Source organism: Lissotriton vulgaris, chromosome 4_1 (genome assembly GCF_964263255.1).
Source record: "Lissotriton vulgaris chromosome 4_1, aLisVul1.2, whole genome shotgun sequence".
NCBI classification, from domain to species: domain Eukaryota; kingdom Metazoa; phylum Chordata; class Amphibia; order Caudata; family Salamandridae; genus Lissotriton; species Lissotriton vulgaris.
Window position 1 is genome coordinate 754,327,166 of NC_141691.1, and position 12,536 is coordinate 754,339,701.

Here is a 12,536-nt window from a genome sequence, read left to right on the forward strand (position 1 = left end):
AACATGATAGGATGTGGGTGTGTTGATGCAAGTTGAGGGTTAAAGAGCTGTGTTGGTGGTGTAACATATAAGCAACAGAGTGCAGTGCTAAAACGGCTGGCATAGGAGGCAGGTGGGTGTAGAGGCTGAGGGTGGGAGCAAAGAGTGTGTATGTCTGTAGAGTGTAAACTCTTGGTATGAGTGTAGCATGTGCAAGTAAATGTGAAGCGTGGGGGGAATGTAGAGGGTGCAGGTTCGTGAAGACATTGTTGGTGGGTGCAGAGGTTGTGGATGGAAATAGATTGTGTGAGTGAGTGTATAGGGTGTGGGTCACTGTAAACTCTGGGTATGAGTGTAGCAGGTACAAGTAGATGTGAAAGGTGGGGTGAATGTAGAGAGTGATGGTTCGTGAAGATATTGTTGGTGGGTGCAGAGGTTGTGGATGGAGGTAGACGGTTGATGGTGTGAGTTAGTGTATAGGGTGTGGGTGAGTTTTAGGAGTGAGGTGGGTACAGAAAAGCTTGGTGATTATAGGGGGTGTCAGTGGTAAGGGTTGCAAGTGGGTATATGGGCTATGAATTTTTGTAGAAGGTGTGGGTGGTTGTGGAGGGCCTGAGGAGGTGTGGAAGGTGAGTGGATAGGTGCAGTGAGTGGGGAGGGTGCACTTGTGGTGTATCTGGCGCATGAGGACTTGGTGGAATCTGATTAAAGGTAGGCAGGTATGGTCACTGCAGAGAAGCTTCTTTAGCAGACCAAGGACCCTGTAGCCCATTCACAAAAGGCACATTATGAGTACATCACAACTTGGTCCTTTTTCACAAATTCTACTGGTGTCATACCGGAAGAAAGGCAGAGGGTGTGCAACAGGAGACAGTTTGGCTTATGCTGGCAATAGATCTTGGCAAGAAACATCTCATAATAAAACAACTAGAATAGGTCAGAACTAAATAAATTGTATTTCGCATAAATTCATTTGGGTTACACAGCACACGTGGCTCTATCTTTCATCCCTGGTCTAGTGACTGCCGTAAAAAAAGAAAAATCAGAGGAGGACACATTTAGCAGTTTTACTGAAAACTAGCCTAAATAATAAAGAGGATATAAATTCTAATTGCAATAATTAAAATGATGGTTTCATTGACAAACGCAAACACCCAACTGTCTGCTTCTGTGTCATTATTAGCCAACTAAATAGGATTAATTTAACAAATCTCAGGGGTTAATCTCAAATCCTTACAACATTAGATGCATACCATCTTACTGCAGGAGCATTACTCTGAACAACGTTATGGGAAAATAAGACAAATCTACAAATGGTGTGCCCTTCCTCACTCGCGACCTATGTGTATAGGGCCTCATCTACAACAACATGGTGCGGCACCGCAAGACATTTAGCTGTGCCTATTCTGCATCATATGCAAAGCACAGGGATGCATCGCATTGATAACAATACAACGCATCCCTTTGCTTTCCCTTGCGCCGGTGCACAATTGGCTGCCATGTGCCAGAGCACCAGTCTTGCATCATTTTGCAAGGGTGCCTGCGGTGAAGGGGCTGATTGTGTCCAAGAAGAAACACCTTCCTGCATAAAAACAATCATTAATGGCATTTTCCTCTTTCTATGCATGCTTCAGAATGCAGAACACATATAAAGAGGAAAAAACATGGAGAAATAAAAGTATTTCTATTCGTTGCACCATTCCTATGCCTCCCCTGGGGAGGTGTAGGATTCTGACGCATTTACAGTTATACAAAATGTTGTGAATGTGGGAATATATAAGGTTCCCTGGATGTTGTGTGGGAACACCCACTTCAACACCCTTGGAACGCCCCTTTCATACAGAGTAATGTATAAAAAGGGCCATATTTACAAGGCCATGAAAAGTCATGCAGGGTGACTTTACAAGACCTTGCATATATGGGCAAGCCCATTGAGCTACTGGTGAGTCAAAAAAAGTGGCACACTGGCATCGCAATGGGCTTGTAAATAAGTGCTTTAGAGTGGATATGCGAAAAGCTGGGAAAGGGAAGCCTTGGACAGGACACAGTGTCAGCCCCAGGGATAGAAACTGATATGAAAGACCCAGGCAACCGCAAGCTATGGACATGCACCTGCCCCATGGGGACAGTAATCCTGAAGGGAGGGTTCCGTTGACGAGGGGCAAAGCCAAATGAAACAGAATAAGGGACCATCAGCTCATGAGCTGCCAGAACTTAGGCAATATTTGATACACTATGCCCCAAAGAATATGACATGGTAAAATGTGATACTAATGCTGTTCAAGCTTACTTCAGTAGCAGTGCATGGGGTTGAAACAGATGCTGTTGACATTCATCTGTATCTAGCAGAGGTGGGCAAGCCAACAAATTGACATATAAAGCTGAGTCAGATATGATCTATGGGTTTAAGAGGGATGCGCAAGGGGGGGCGTAGCAAGCCGCCGATCATAGCGGATGGAATTTGAATGAGCTCCGTAGCCCGAGCTCGAATATCCGGTCTTAAGGCTGAATCCTGGTCCCTCTATGGCATGCGGTGAGGGCACGATACCGAGGAGCAGGCGAGGACCTCATCCTGGCACCAACTCCCAGCACAGCCGGAGATCCAGACTGTGGCATATGAGGCGACTGAGTACTGGGCACGGCCGCGTGACTATGCTGGAGGCTTGAGAGGTCTGTGCCGAGAGGTGCGTCATCACTGTGTCGGCTGTGTGGATGGGACCCTTTGACCCCGGAGGGCCGTCGGCTGGGGCGCGACTGGGGAGATATTGCTGGCGTAGCCCCCGGGACCCAATCTGTGCCGCTCTGGGCTGTGTGCTGTGTATGCTGCTGGCTGGGGCCGGACAGACGAGGCAGGGCGGCGGCAGAGGCCGAAGAACGACCTACGGAGCACTGCGATACCCCAAACAGGAGATTACCCGGTGAGTGCTGTCCAGCAGGCTGGATGTGGGGGACGGGTGGAGCACTCACCTGGTACTGAGGACGACTCTGCCTGTGAGCCTGGACTCGGTGAGCAATAAGGCACAGTCCTGCCCACCCATTTTGCTGAGCCCGGGATCCCTGGGTGTTGGTATTCAAGGGGAAACATATGCCAACAGCGTGAGGATACCCTGGTCCTGGTTTTCTGCTGCCGTGGCCGGTGTGTACGGCCCGATGAGCCTGGCTGCCTAATACTAGGGGGTGGCGGAGATCAGCGGACTGCTTACATGTGACTGTACCATTGGAGGCAGGAGTCTACACGGGTAGGTGCTACCTGGCGTGAATGTGACGGGGCGGCCAGAGTGCTCGTCTGACACAATTGCTGACATTGCCTGAAGTCCTGATCCAACGAGGAAGAAATAGGCCATCGCTCTCAATCAATGAGCAGGCAAATTGTGGGCACTGATTAACTATCTAGCGGACTTTCTGGGGCACGATTTGTTTGTTAGGAGTGCCTCATACGCCGCAACCTATTTGAGATCACCTCTGCCCCCTGTGTCACTGTCACTGTTGTTGGCTGGGTCCCCGATTCAGCGGGAGCGAGCAGCGCCACTGACCCTTCACTGGGCCAAAAAAGCAACGGGCACCAGGTGATATATTGTGGACTGGCTGGAGGATGCATTGCTGGGTGAGGTACCACATACTCTATCATTGGGCATGGAGTTTGGGCGGGGAGGAGGTGCCTACCCTCAGCAAAAGCTCCTATCCTGTGGGCCCAGGCCGGGCCTCGGCACCTACGCAATAGGGAACAAATAGGCCGGGCATTGTGTCCTTAGAATACCCCTCTTTTTGGAGCTAGGTCACTCTGACAGTGTATGGTCCTAAGCACTGGAGGGGAAGTAGCTGATGCGCAACGACCAAAGTAAGCAATGGGACGCCCAAAGGGAAAACCGCAGGAGGTAGCTGCCACTACCTCTCAGGACACGGAGGACAGGGACCCCACCACTAATATGCAATCACTTAACACTGCTCCGCCAATGCTTGAAACGGGGGCCCAAGATAAGTTGGATTTGATACTAAAGGAGGTCCGGGAATCTAGGAAAGCCATAGAGCAGCAAATAGGAAACCTCACCACTGGCTTTACCCAGACTGATTTGCATATGGCCATGTCTGAACTAGGGTGGTGGAGTGAGCTAAAGAAGGGCGATGGATTAAACCCAGATCAGTTGACTGGGGGTGAGTGTATGATTTACTCCAGTGCTCCGTCCATCATCACCCTTTGGTATCGCTCTGTTCGGCCTAAGTTGGCAGAGTATGCCCAGACATGGGTCCCTTGCTTACTTTGCCACTGGATTCAAGCTAGCCTGGCTGATGACGGCTGATCAGCCAGAAACCGGTCCCAGGATGATTGTTTCCGGTCCAGGGAAGACAAGGCTTAGCAGTTTGGGCTGGACTATTCCCATGAGGCACAGGGTCAGACTGATTTGCATATGGCTATGTCTGAACTGGGGTGGTGGAGTGAGCTAAAGAATGATGATGGATTAAACCCAGATCAGTTGACTGGGGTGAGTGTTTGATTTGCTCCAGCGCTCCGTCCATCATCCCCCTTTGGTATCGCTTTACCCTACTTAAGGCGGACCATGCCAAGCTAACCACTAAGGTGAAGGATCATAGCTCCATTCTGAACGACCTAGTGCCCCAACACAAGGTACACAAGAAACAGATATAGGAACTGCAGAAGCAAGTTGCAGGTTTGGCGGACAGGGTGGAGGACGCAGAAGGCAGGGCGCGACGCAATAATATTCGCATCATTGGGCTTCCAGAACTAAGTGAGGGACCAGAGGCAGCAACCTACATGGAGCAATGGTTCTGCATACATGTGGCCCCGAGGGCCTCTCTGACTTCTTTTGTGTTGAGAGGGCGCACCGTATCCCAACAGGTCAGCCGAGGGTGGGAGCACAGTGTGGTTCTGTGGTTCCGAATTAGGTCCGAAAGTTCCGAACCTGATTTATGAAGATCGTCGGAAATGGACGATTTTGGTCTTAGCAGACCGCAAATGGCGAGTGTAACGTGTCTGAGTGTTTTCGTATGAATCGATATAGGAGAACACTCTATATTCAAGGGTTTAGTTTGAACCTTCGGGTTCCATTTTGTATACGGCAGCCATTGTGTATGGTTGCCCTAACATAGGCCCGATGATTGCAGCCGAGAAATCCTTGAGACACGTACGCCTTAGCTGACTTCTGGTTGACCTGGCCGAACTGACTCCTTGCCTGGGGCGAATCCCGCTGAGCCAGTTCCTTGTTCAGCAGCTGGTCTGATAAAGATCAAAGGGGCAGGACATGCCCGAGTTTATGGTACACCGTCCCCACTTCTCTATCTCCTTTCCATCTGTTTCTGCCTTTCCTTTACGACTTGATCATCGATCTGGGTTGAAGGGTTTACAATGGGTTTGTCCGGTCTGATCAAACAGGAAACCGACCATGTGCGTGATCACTTCTGGTGGGCTGGACAACAGAAAATGGGATTGTCTTTGACTGTCGTCATTCGCTACTTTTGAAATGCTACATTGCCATTGGTCACTTTGTATTCACCAAATGTAAATTGTAATGCTGCCTGAGGCATGATTTTCGGCATAAAAGACCGAACTCCGTTTATCTAAGTGTGCAGTCTCTGACGAACTACCCGTGTGTACTTCGTAGATCTCTGTCCCTGGTTGCAACCAATAAACTTTGGTCTTTGACGTCATCAAGAAGTATCCCGTGTCTCTGTTTTCCAAAACAGGGGAATCCGGGGTCTTTGGGTGTTGCTCTGACTCCGCTGGGTTACAGGATTAGTACCGGTTCTGAAAAACCCAGTACCTCAATTGGCGCCCAGCGTGGGGCGACTTCAGCGGTACCGGTCCAAGCCAGAGGTTCGTGAGAAGCTTCGTGAGAAAATTCTGGAGGAAGGCCAGCCACTTCATCGACCCCTGTATGTCGTCGTGGTCCGAAAGTCTTTGCTGCAAGGTTTCCCGCTTTCCGACGGCTACGAAGGACTGATCCCCTGGCTGTCGCCCTGTTTTGGAGCCTTAGACGTTTGTAGAGCGAGACGATTGACGGGTCTTCTGGTGACGCCATCGACAATTCAGTTAAGTATAAACGGAGCGTCTCCTAGTTCTTAGTTTGTTTATATCCTTTAGTGGATAGCTTTGATTTGGTACCTGCAGGCCCCAAAGCCAAGGGATTCGTGTATTCACGAGATTATCGATTTCAGATTAGCCTTGATGTTTGAAGCTAGACTAGTGAGCAAGATGCCTGGTTTTAGCAGTCTTCGGAAATTGTTTAGTTGTGGTACTTTGAGGGACTCCCGGTTAGAGGATTCGTGTCCGGTTCCTCCGATTGGAACTCCTACCTACGACCTATATGTGAAGCATGGCGTGGGTCCTATTAGCTATAATGAGATTTGGGTTAAATACACGAAGAATGACGGTGTCCTACAGTGGCCCGTTATGGTAGTTTTGAGACAGAAGTCTTGGATAACCTCGAAGTGAAGTTGTTCAAGAAGAAAGCCCGGCCGGCGATGTTTGACTCTTTCCGCATATGGCGCAAAGAAGCCAAACAGAAAGAAATAAAGTTAGCGAAGAAGAATAAGAAGGGTATGTCTATGGTGCAAGCTGCCATTGCATACAGAGATAATGAAGAAGAGCAGGAAAGCGAACAGATGCTTAGAGTGAGAAAGTTAGCGGTAGACAGATGCTACCCAGTACTGCCGATTAAAGAGCAGAAAGACGAGAAGGATCTTGCGAAAGATCCTTTAATGTCGCAGTTGTTAAATTCACCGCCACCTTATATGCAGAATGCTACGGCACCACCGCCACCAGTTGTGGCCGTGCAACTGCCGGTTGCTTTGCCTCCTGTAATTCCTCCACAGCCAGCTCCTTCGTTGGCTACTGCCCCTTTGGCGCAGCCTCCTCAGGGGCCGCCAACTTTGTCTCTTCCTGCTACTACTGTCTCTATGCCTGTTCCGACTATGGATTCTTCTACTACTGTTTCGTCTCCTCTTATCCTTCCGACTACTCCTTCTCCTAGACAGCGGATGACCGCTGCTTTTTCTGGTTTCTTGACTCCTTGGTTGGGACAATTGGGTATGTCTCCTGTGAATGAGCGTAGACAGCTACGTAGCCAATTGCCCTATACAGATGAGCGAGTGGTTTTGGATCATATGGCACGTAGATGGGTGACGTATGTTGGATTTCCCCCAACTCGACCCACACCACGGAAGCGAGGATGGCCCCAATCCTCTGCCCCTATTCGGAACGCAACACGCCCTTTATGTCACAGCGTGGCCGCGGACCGAACAAAGGGAGAAGGTAGGAAAAAACAAAAAGAAAGAGAAAGGCCAAGGCTCTTTCTATGTTACAGCTAGGCAGACCCTGTTCTTGCACATATGGATAGGTCTTCTAACCTGCAGCAAAACAAGAGAAGAAACAAAGAAAAGAACAGAATGTCAACTCAATGTCCCAGTGTCCTCTCACCTGAATCCTCCTCCGTACACCCTTATCACTGCCCAACACAACCCAATTCCCCTCCTTACTTGTGTAACATAGAAGAATCCTCCAATGGGAAACGTGTGGAGGGAAGTCCAAAAGGTAACATTCGACAAGCTCCCTGTTGCCCAGCGTTTTGTTTATAGGGGGGGGGGAAGTCATAATTCTGACATAAAAAACCCCTTGAAAAGTTATTAACAGCAAAAACCTCTGTAATTGCAAAACGTTTAACCTAATTGTGGCCACAAACTAAAGCGCGTTCCTTGATAAACGCCAGAAGCAAACTGCTTCGTGAAATAGTCCAAAAATTCACATAACGATGTGAATCGGGTACACAAAACCCGGAAATCGGCTCAGCCGTATATCCCAAAATATCAAGGATGTAAACTGTCCAAAAACAAAAAAAATGTCCCAAAGTCTTCCAGTGCTCCTTCGAACAGAAGCACAACGCACAACTCCGAAGGAGAGCAGCAATCGGGAAGGCGTCCGACGCGTATCGATTCCAGGAAGCAGAACGAAGCCTCGTTCTGCTCGGCACAGCTTCCCAGCGTCTGATCTCCGAACGCGGAAGAACACACCCAAAGGGAGAAGTGCTAACTCCCCTAAACTCGATCTGGAAAGTAGAAAAACCAACCAGGCAAGAAACCAAGCACCGAGCACTGGCGCTGGCACCCTGATATGGAAAGGAGGAGAAAAAGGGGCGGAGTCTACCAAAAAGGAGGAAACAGAAAGAGGACACCAGGGTTACCAGGCACACAAAAGCATGGAAAGGAGGAAAGCCGGCTAATCCCTAACAACGTATAAGTCTCAGTACGATCTAGAGGGCATTATGGATGTTTTCCGGCAATGGGAAGCACCGAAGCAACGTTATGTTTTCGAGCTCATGTGTGCGTTCCTCCATGAACAATGGACGGACGAAGTGGGTAAAGTGTCTGAAGAATTTTCCCGATTGCGTTCCGAGTTTGCTAGAGGAACGATTGTGGGTCTACACGACATCAAGAGAGCGGTGTCGACGTTATTGTCACTTCGAAGCAATGTCCCTACTGAACGGCTGTTTGAGCCAGATTCGTCGGTTCGGAGACAAGCGCGTCAGTATCCAATGCAAGAGGTTCCTCCGGTATGGAGACCTGCCGATGCAAATGCTCATCCACCTGTTGTTGCACATTTTCAGCGAGTGTGGGTACATGTTCCTTGGAAGCGTGCAGAAGTTTTATCTCTTAAGCAGACTTTGCCTGATCCGAGGAAAAATCCTGCGGGATATTATAAAGAGCTTACGCAAATTGTGAGTTCGTGTGTCATGAATTTGGCGGACATAGACATGCTGTTTGGGAATGTTGTTCCACAGCCCATCTGGAATGTCATTCGACATACGGATCATGATAATGAATTGGGTCATACGTGGGTGAATCTTGTTGCTGCAAATGATAGACAAGTTGGAGGTGCTAAGCCTGAAAATATTATTACTGAACTTCCTGGTAGAATTATTACTTTTATGAAGACTTTGATGCCTGAAGTCCGTGTGAATTGGGACAAGTTGTGTGCGTGTAAGCAGAAAAAAGATGAGTCTGTTTCGGACTTCTTTTCGTGTTTCGAAGAAACATTTGTTGATCATAGTGGTCAGGATATGGCTACCGAGGGTGGCCAGAGATTATTCGTTGATAAATTCGTGCACAATCTTCTTCCTGAGTTGTGTACCAATTTGAAGGATTCCAAGAGTGCTTGTCCTGTCTCTACATCGGCGCAGATTCTAGCTACGGCTCAGTACTATGAGAATAGGCGTAAGGACGAGTTAGAGAAAGCGGATAAGAAGACTAAGGAATTGAAGACCAAAGTTCTTCTACAACAAGCTTATCCACTAAGTGTTAATAATCAGCGTGATTATCAACAGTCACCACAATATTCGAGGAACTCGCAAAGAGACGAGGTTCCTCAACAGCGTATTCAGTATGGGCCTAATCAGTGTGCGTATTGTAGAGAAGAGGGTCATTATAAGAATAGTTGTCCGGTTCTGTTGCAACGTGCAAATAACGCTCCTGGTGTTAGAGGTAGAGGTGCTCAGCAAGCGCCTAGAGGTAGAGGTCGCGGACAGACTGGGCGCCCTTTGCCTCCGCAGAATTCAATGAACAGTTTTGACCAACAGCAGAATTCGTCTGGTAGGTCTACACAGTACTACGTGGATGATTACTATGTTGAAGGCGACGAAGAGCAAGGTAATGATTGTTAGGACAGCCATGGACAAAGAGAGGGAGTTGTTTCAGTTCCGGTAGATCAGAGTGGACCCTACGTTGAAGTGATTGCATCAGGTGTGTCAGAGCCTTTTCTGCTAGACGCTGGTGCTACAAAGAGTTCTATTATGCGTTCTAAACTCCCTGGTGCACCTTTGTCTGGCTTTAATAATGTTTCTATAGGTTTTTCTGGCGCCCCCGTTATGAATCCGATTTCTGTTCCATTGCCTCTTTCTGTTGGTCCTCATAGGTTTGAAGCTCCCCTTCTTTTGACTACAGATTGTAATGAGAACTTGCTAGGTCTGGACTTGTTGAAGAGATTGTATGCGACTTTGTACTGTTCTTCGTTAGGAGTACATCTTACCCTGGGTAAGAATGTGATCTCTCTAATATATATCTCGAAAGATTGTCTTCCATTGGAATTGTCTTTGCTACCTGACTCATTGTGGGCTACTGGTCCAAACGATGTGGGCCTGTTAGACATTCCCCCATATGTTGTGACACTGAAGGCGAATGCTAAGTTACCGCGCATTCCACAATATCGTATTTCAAGTGATGGTGAACGAGCACTTTTAGCGATCATTTATGATCTGATTGACAAGGGCGTTATTGAAGAGACACGAGGTAATGTGTGTAATAGTCCTGTTTTGCCTGTCTTAAAGAGAACTGATTCTTCACAGCCTCCTGTATATAGGTTTGTTATCGATCTCCGTGAAGTGAACAAGATTGTTGTTCCGCAATTCCCTGTTGTACCTGACATTACTGCATTATTGACGTTGATTCCGGCTTCTGCTACCTGGTTTTCGGTGATCGACTTGAAGAATGCTTTCTTCAGCATTCCGATTGCCGTGGAGAGTAGAGACATCTTTGGATTCTCTTTAGGAGGACGAAGTTTCCGCTTTAAGCGTGCTCCTCAAGGCTATTGCGAGAGTCCATCGATTTATAGTCAAGCTTTGAAGACGCAACTTGATTTGCAAGCTCTTCCTGATGGTGCAGCCCTTATTCAGTATGTCGACGATTTGTTGGTCGCTGCTGATACCGAAGACATCTGTAAGGATGCCACTGTGTCCTTGTTGTCTCTTTTATCTGATTGCCATCATAAAGTTTCTCTTTCGAAGCTGCAATTTTGCCGACAAGAAGTTACCTACCTAGGTCACCTCTTATCAAAGGAGGGAAGGAAATTGACCCCAGAAAGAATTCAAGCTATTGCGAAAATGAGTGTCCCTACGACACAGAGAGAAGTACGCGCGTTTTGGGGTATTACGTCATACTGTAGGCAGTGGATCCCTAATTTTTCTCTGCTAGCGAAGCCTTTGATAGCCCTTACGGTTAAGTATACTCCAAATTCTATTCCTTGGACTGACGAATGTCAAAAGAGTTTCTCTGAATTACGAAATGCGTTGTGTTCGGCTCCTGTGTTGGGTACTCCCGATTACAGTAAGCCTTTCACATTGTATGTCCATGAGAGAGAGGGATGTGCATTATCGGTTTTGACTAAGCAGTTTGGCGAGAAGCACCGCCCATGTGCGTACTTTTCGTCAACTTTAGATCCTGTAGCCAGAGCGTTGCCGAGTTGCTTGAGAGCCACAGCGGCAGCGGCTGTTTCTATTCGACTATCTGCGGGTTTGGTTATGGATAATACGTTAGTGGTTATGGTTCCACATGCAGTGGATACCTTGCTAAATCGTACGAAGACACAGCACTTAACAAGTGCTCGGTTGTCAGGGTATGAACTTATGTTGTTAGCGAGCCATGTGCACATCAAGAGGTGCAATACCTTGAATCCGGCTACGTTGTTGCTGATTTCGCTTGAGACGGATGAGGATAGTGAAGAGCAACACGATTGTTTTGTAATAACAGAAGAAGAAACGAAAGGGAGAATAGACTTGAGGGATACTCCTCTTCCTGACTGCGATGATGCTTTGTGGGTTGATGGTTCGTGTTTTCAATTACCGAATGGTGATACGACTGCAGCATATGCTGTGACGACTTTGCATACGGTCGCTGAAGCTGCACGTATCCCACATAACTCCGCACAAGCGGCAGAATTGATTGCACTTACGAGAGCGTGTGTGTTAGCGAAAGGAAAACGAGTGAATGTGTATACGGATAGTCAGTACGCCTTTGGCGTGGCTCATAGTTTTGGACGATTGTGGCGTGTACGTGGGTTTTTTACATCGCATGGGACGAAGATCCAGCATGGACAATTGGTGAATGAACTCCTTGAATCTCTTACGTTACCTTTGCAAATAGCGATCGTGAAATGTAGTGCTCATAAAAAGGTTACGGATGATGTTGGTCGTGGTAATGCGTTTGCGGATGAAGTTGCGAAAGAAACTGCTAGAAACCTGACGAGTCGAATGTATGTTGTGGGTCCGGCGAGATGGGTTCCAGAGAAGAGCATGTGTGAAGACACCATAGAGAGCGTGAAAACTATTCAGAGTGAGGCTACAGAGAAAGAGTTGGATGAATGGAGAGAGAGTAAGGGTAGATTGGATTTGAATGGTTTTTGGACTGATTTGTCTGAACATCAGAGATGGTTACTGCCTAACGCGGATGTGCTCCCAGTTGTTACAATGGCACATGGAATGGCACACATTAGTGTAAAAGGAATTTGCAAGCTGTTGGCTCCGGTTTGGCAGAATGTAGGAATCCCCAGATGTGCAGAGAATTTAGTTAAGAACTGTATGGTGTGTTTGATGCATAATCCTGGTAAGGGAACTCCAACACCAGCTGGTCATTTTGCTCCTCCTACGTATCCGTTCGAGGCTTTGCAGCTAGATTTTATCCATATGGAAAGATGCAACAACTTGAAATATGTGTTAGTGGTTGTTTGCTCCTTTTCTAGATGGGTAGAAGCTTACCCCCTTAAGGACAATACTGCTTTG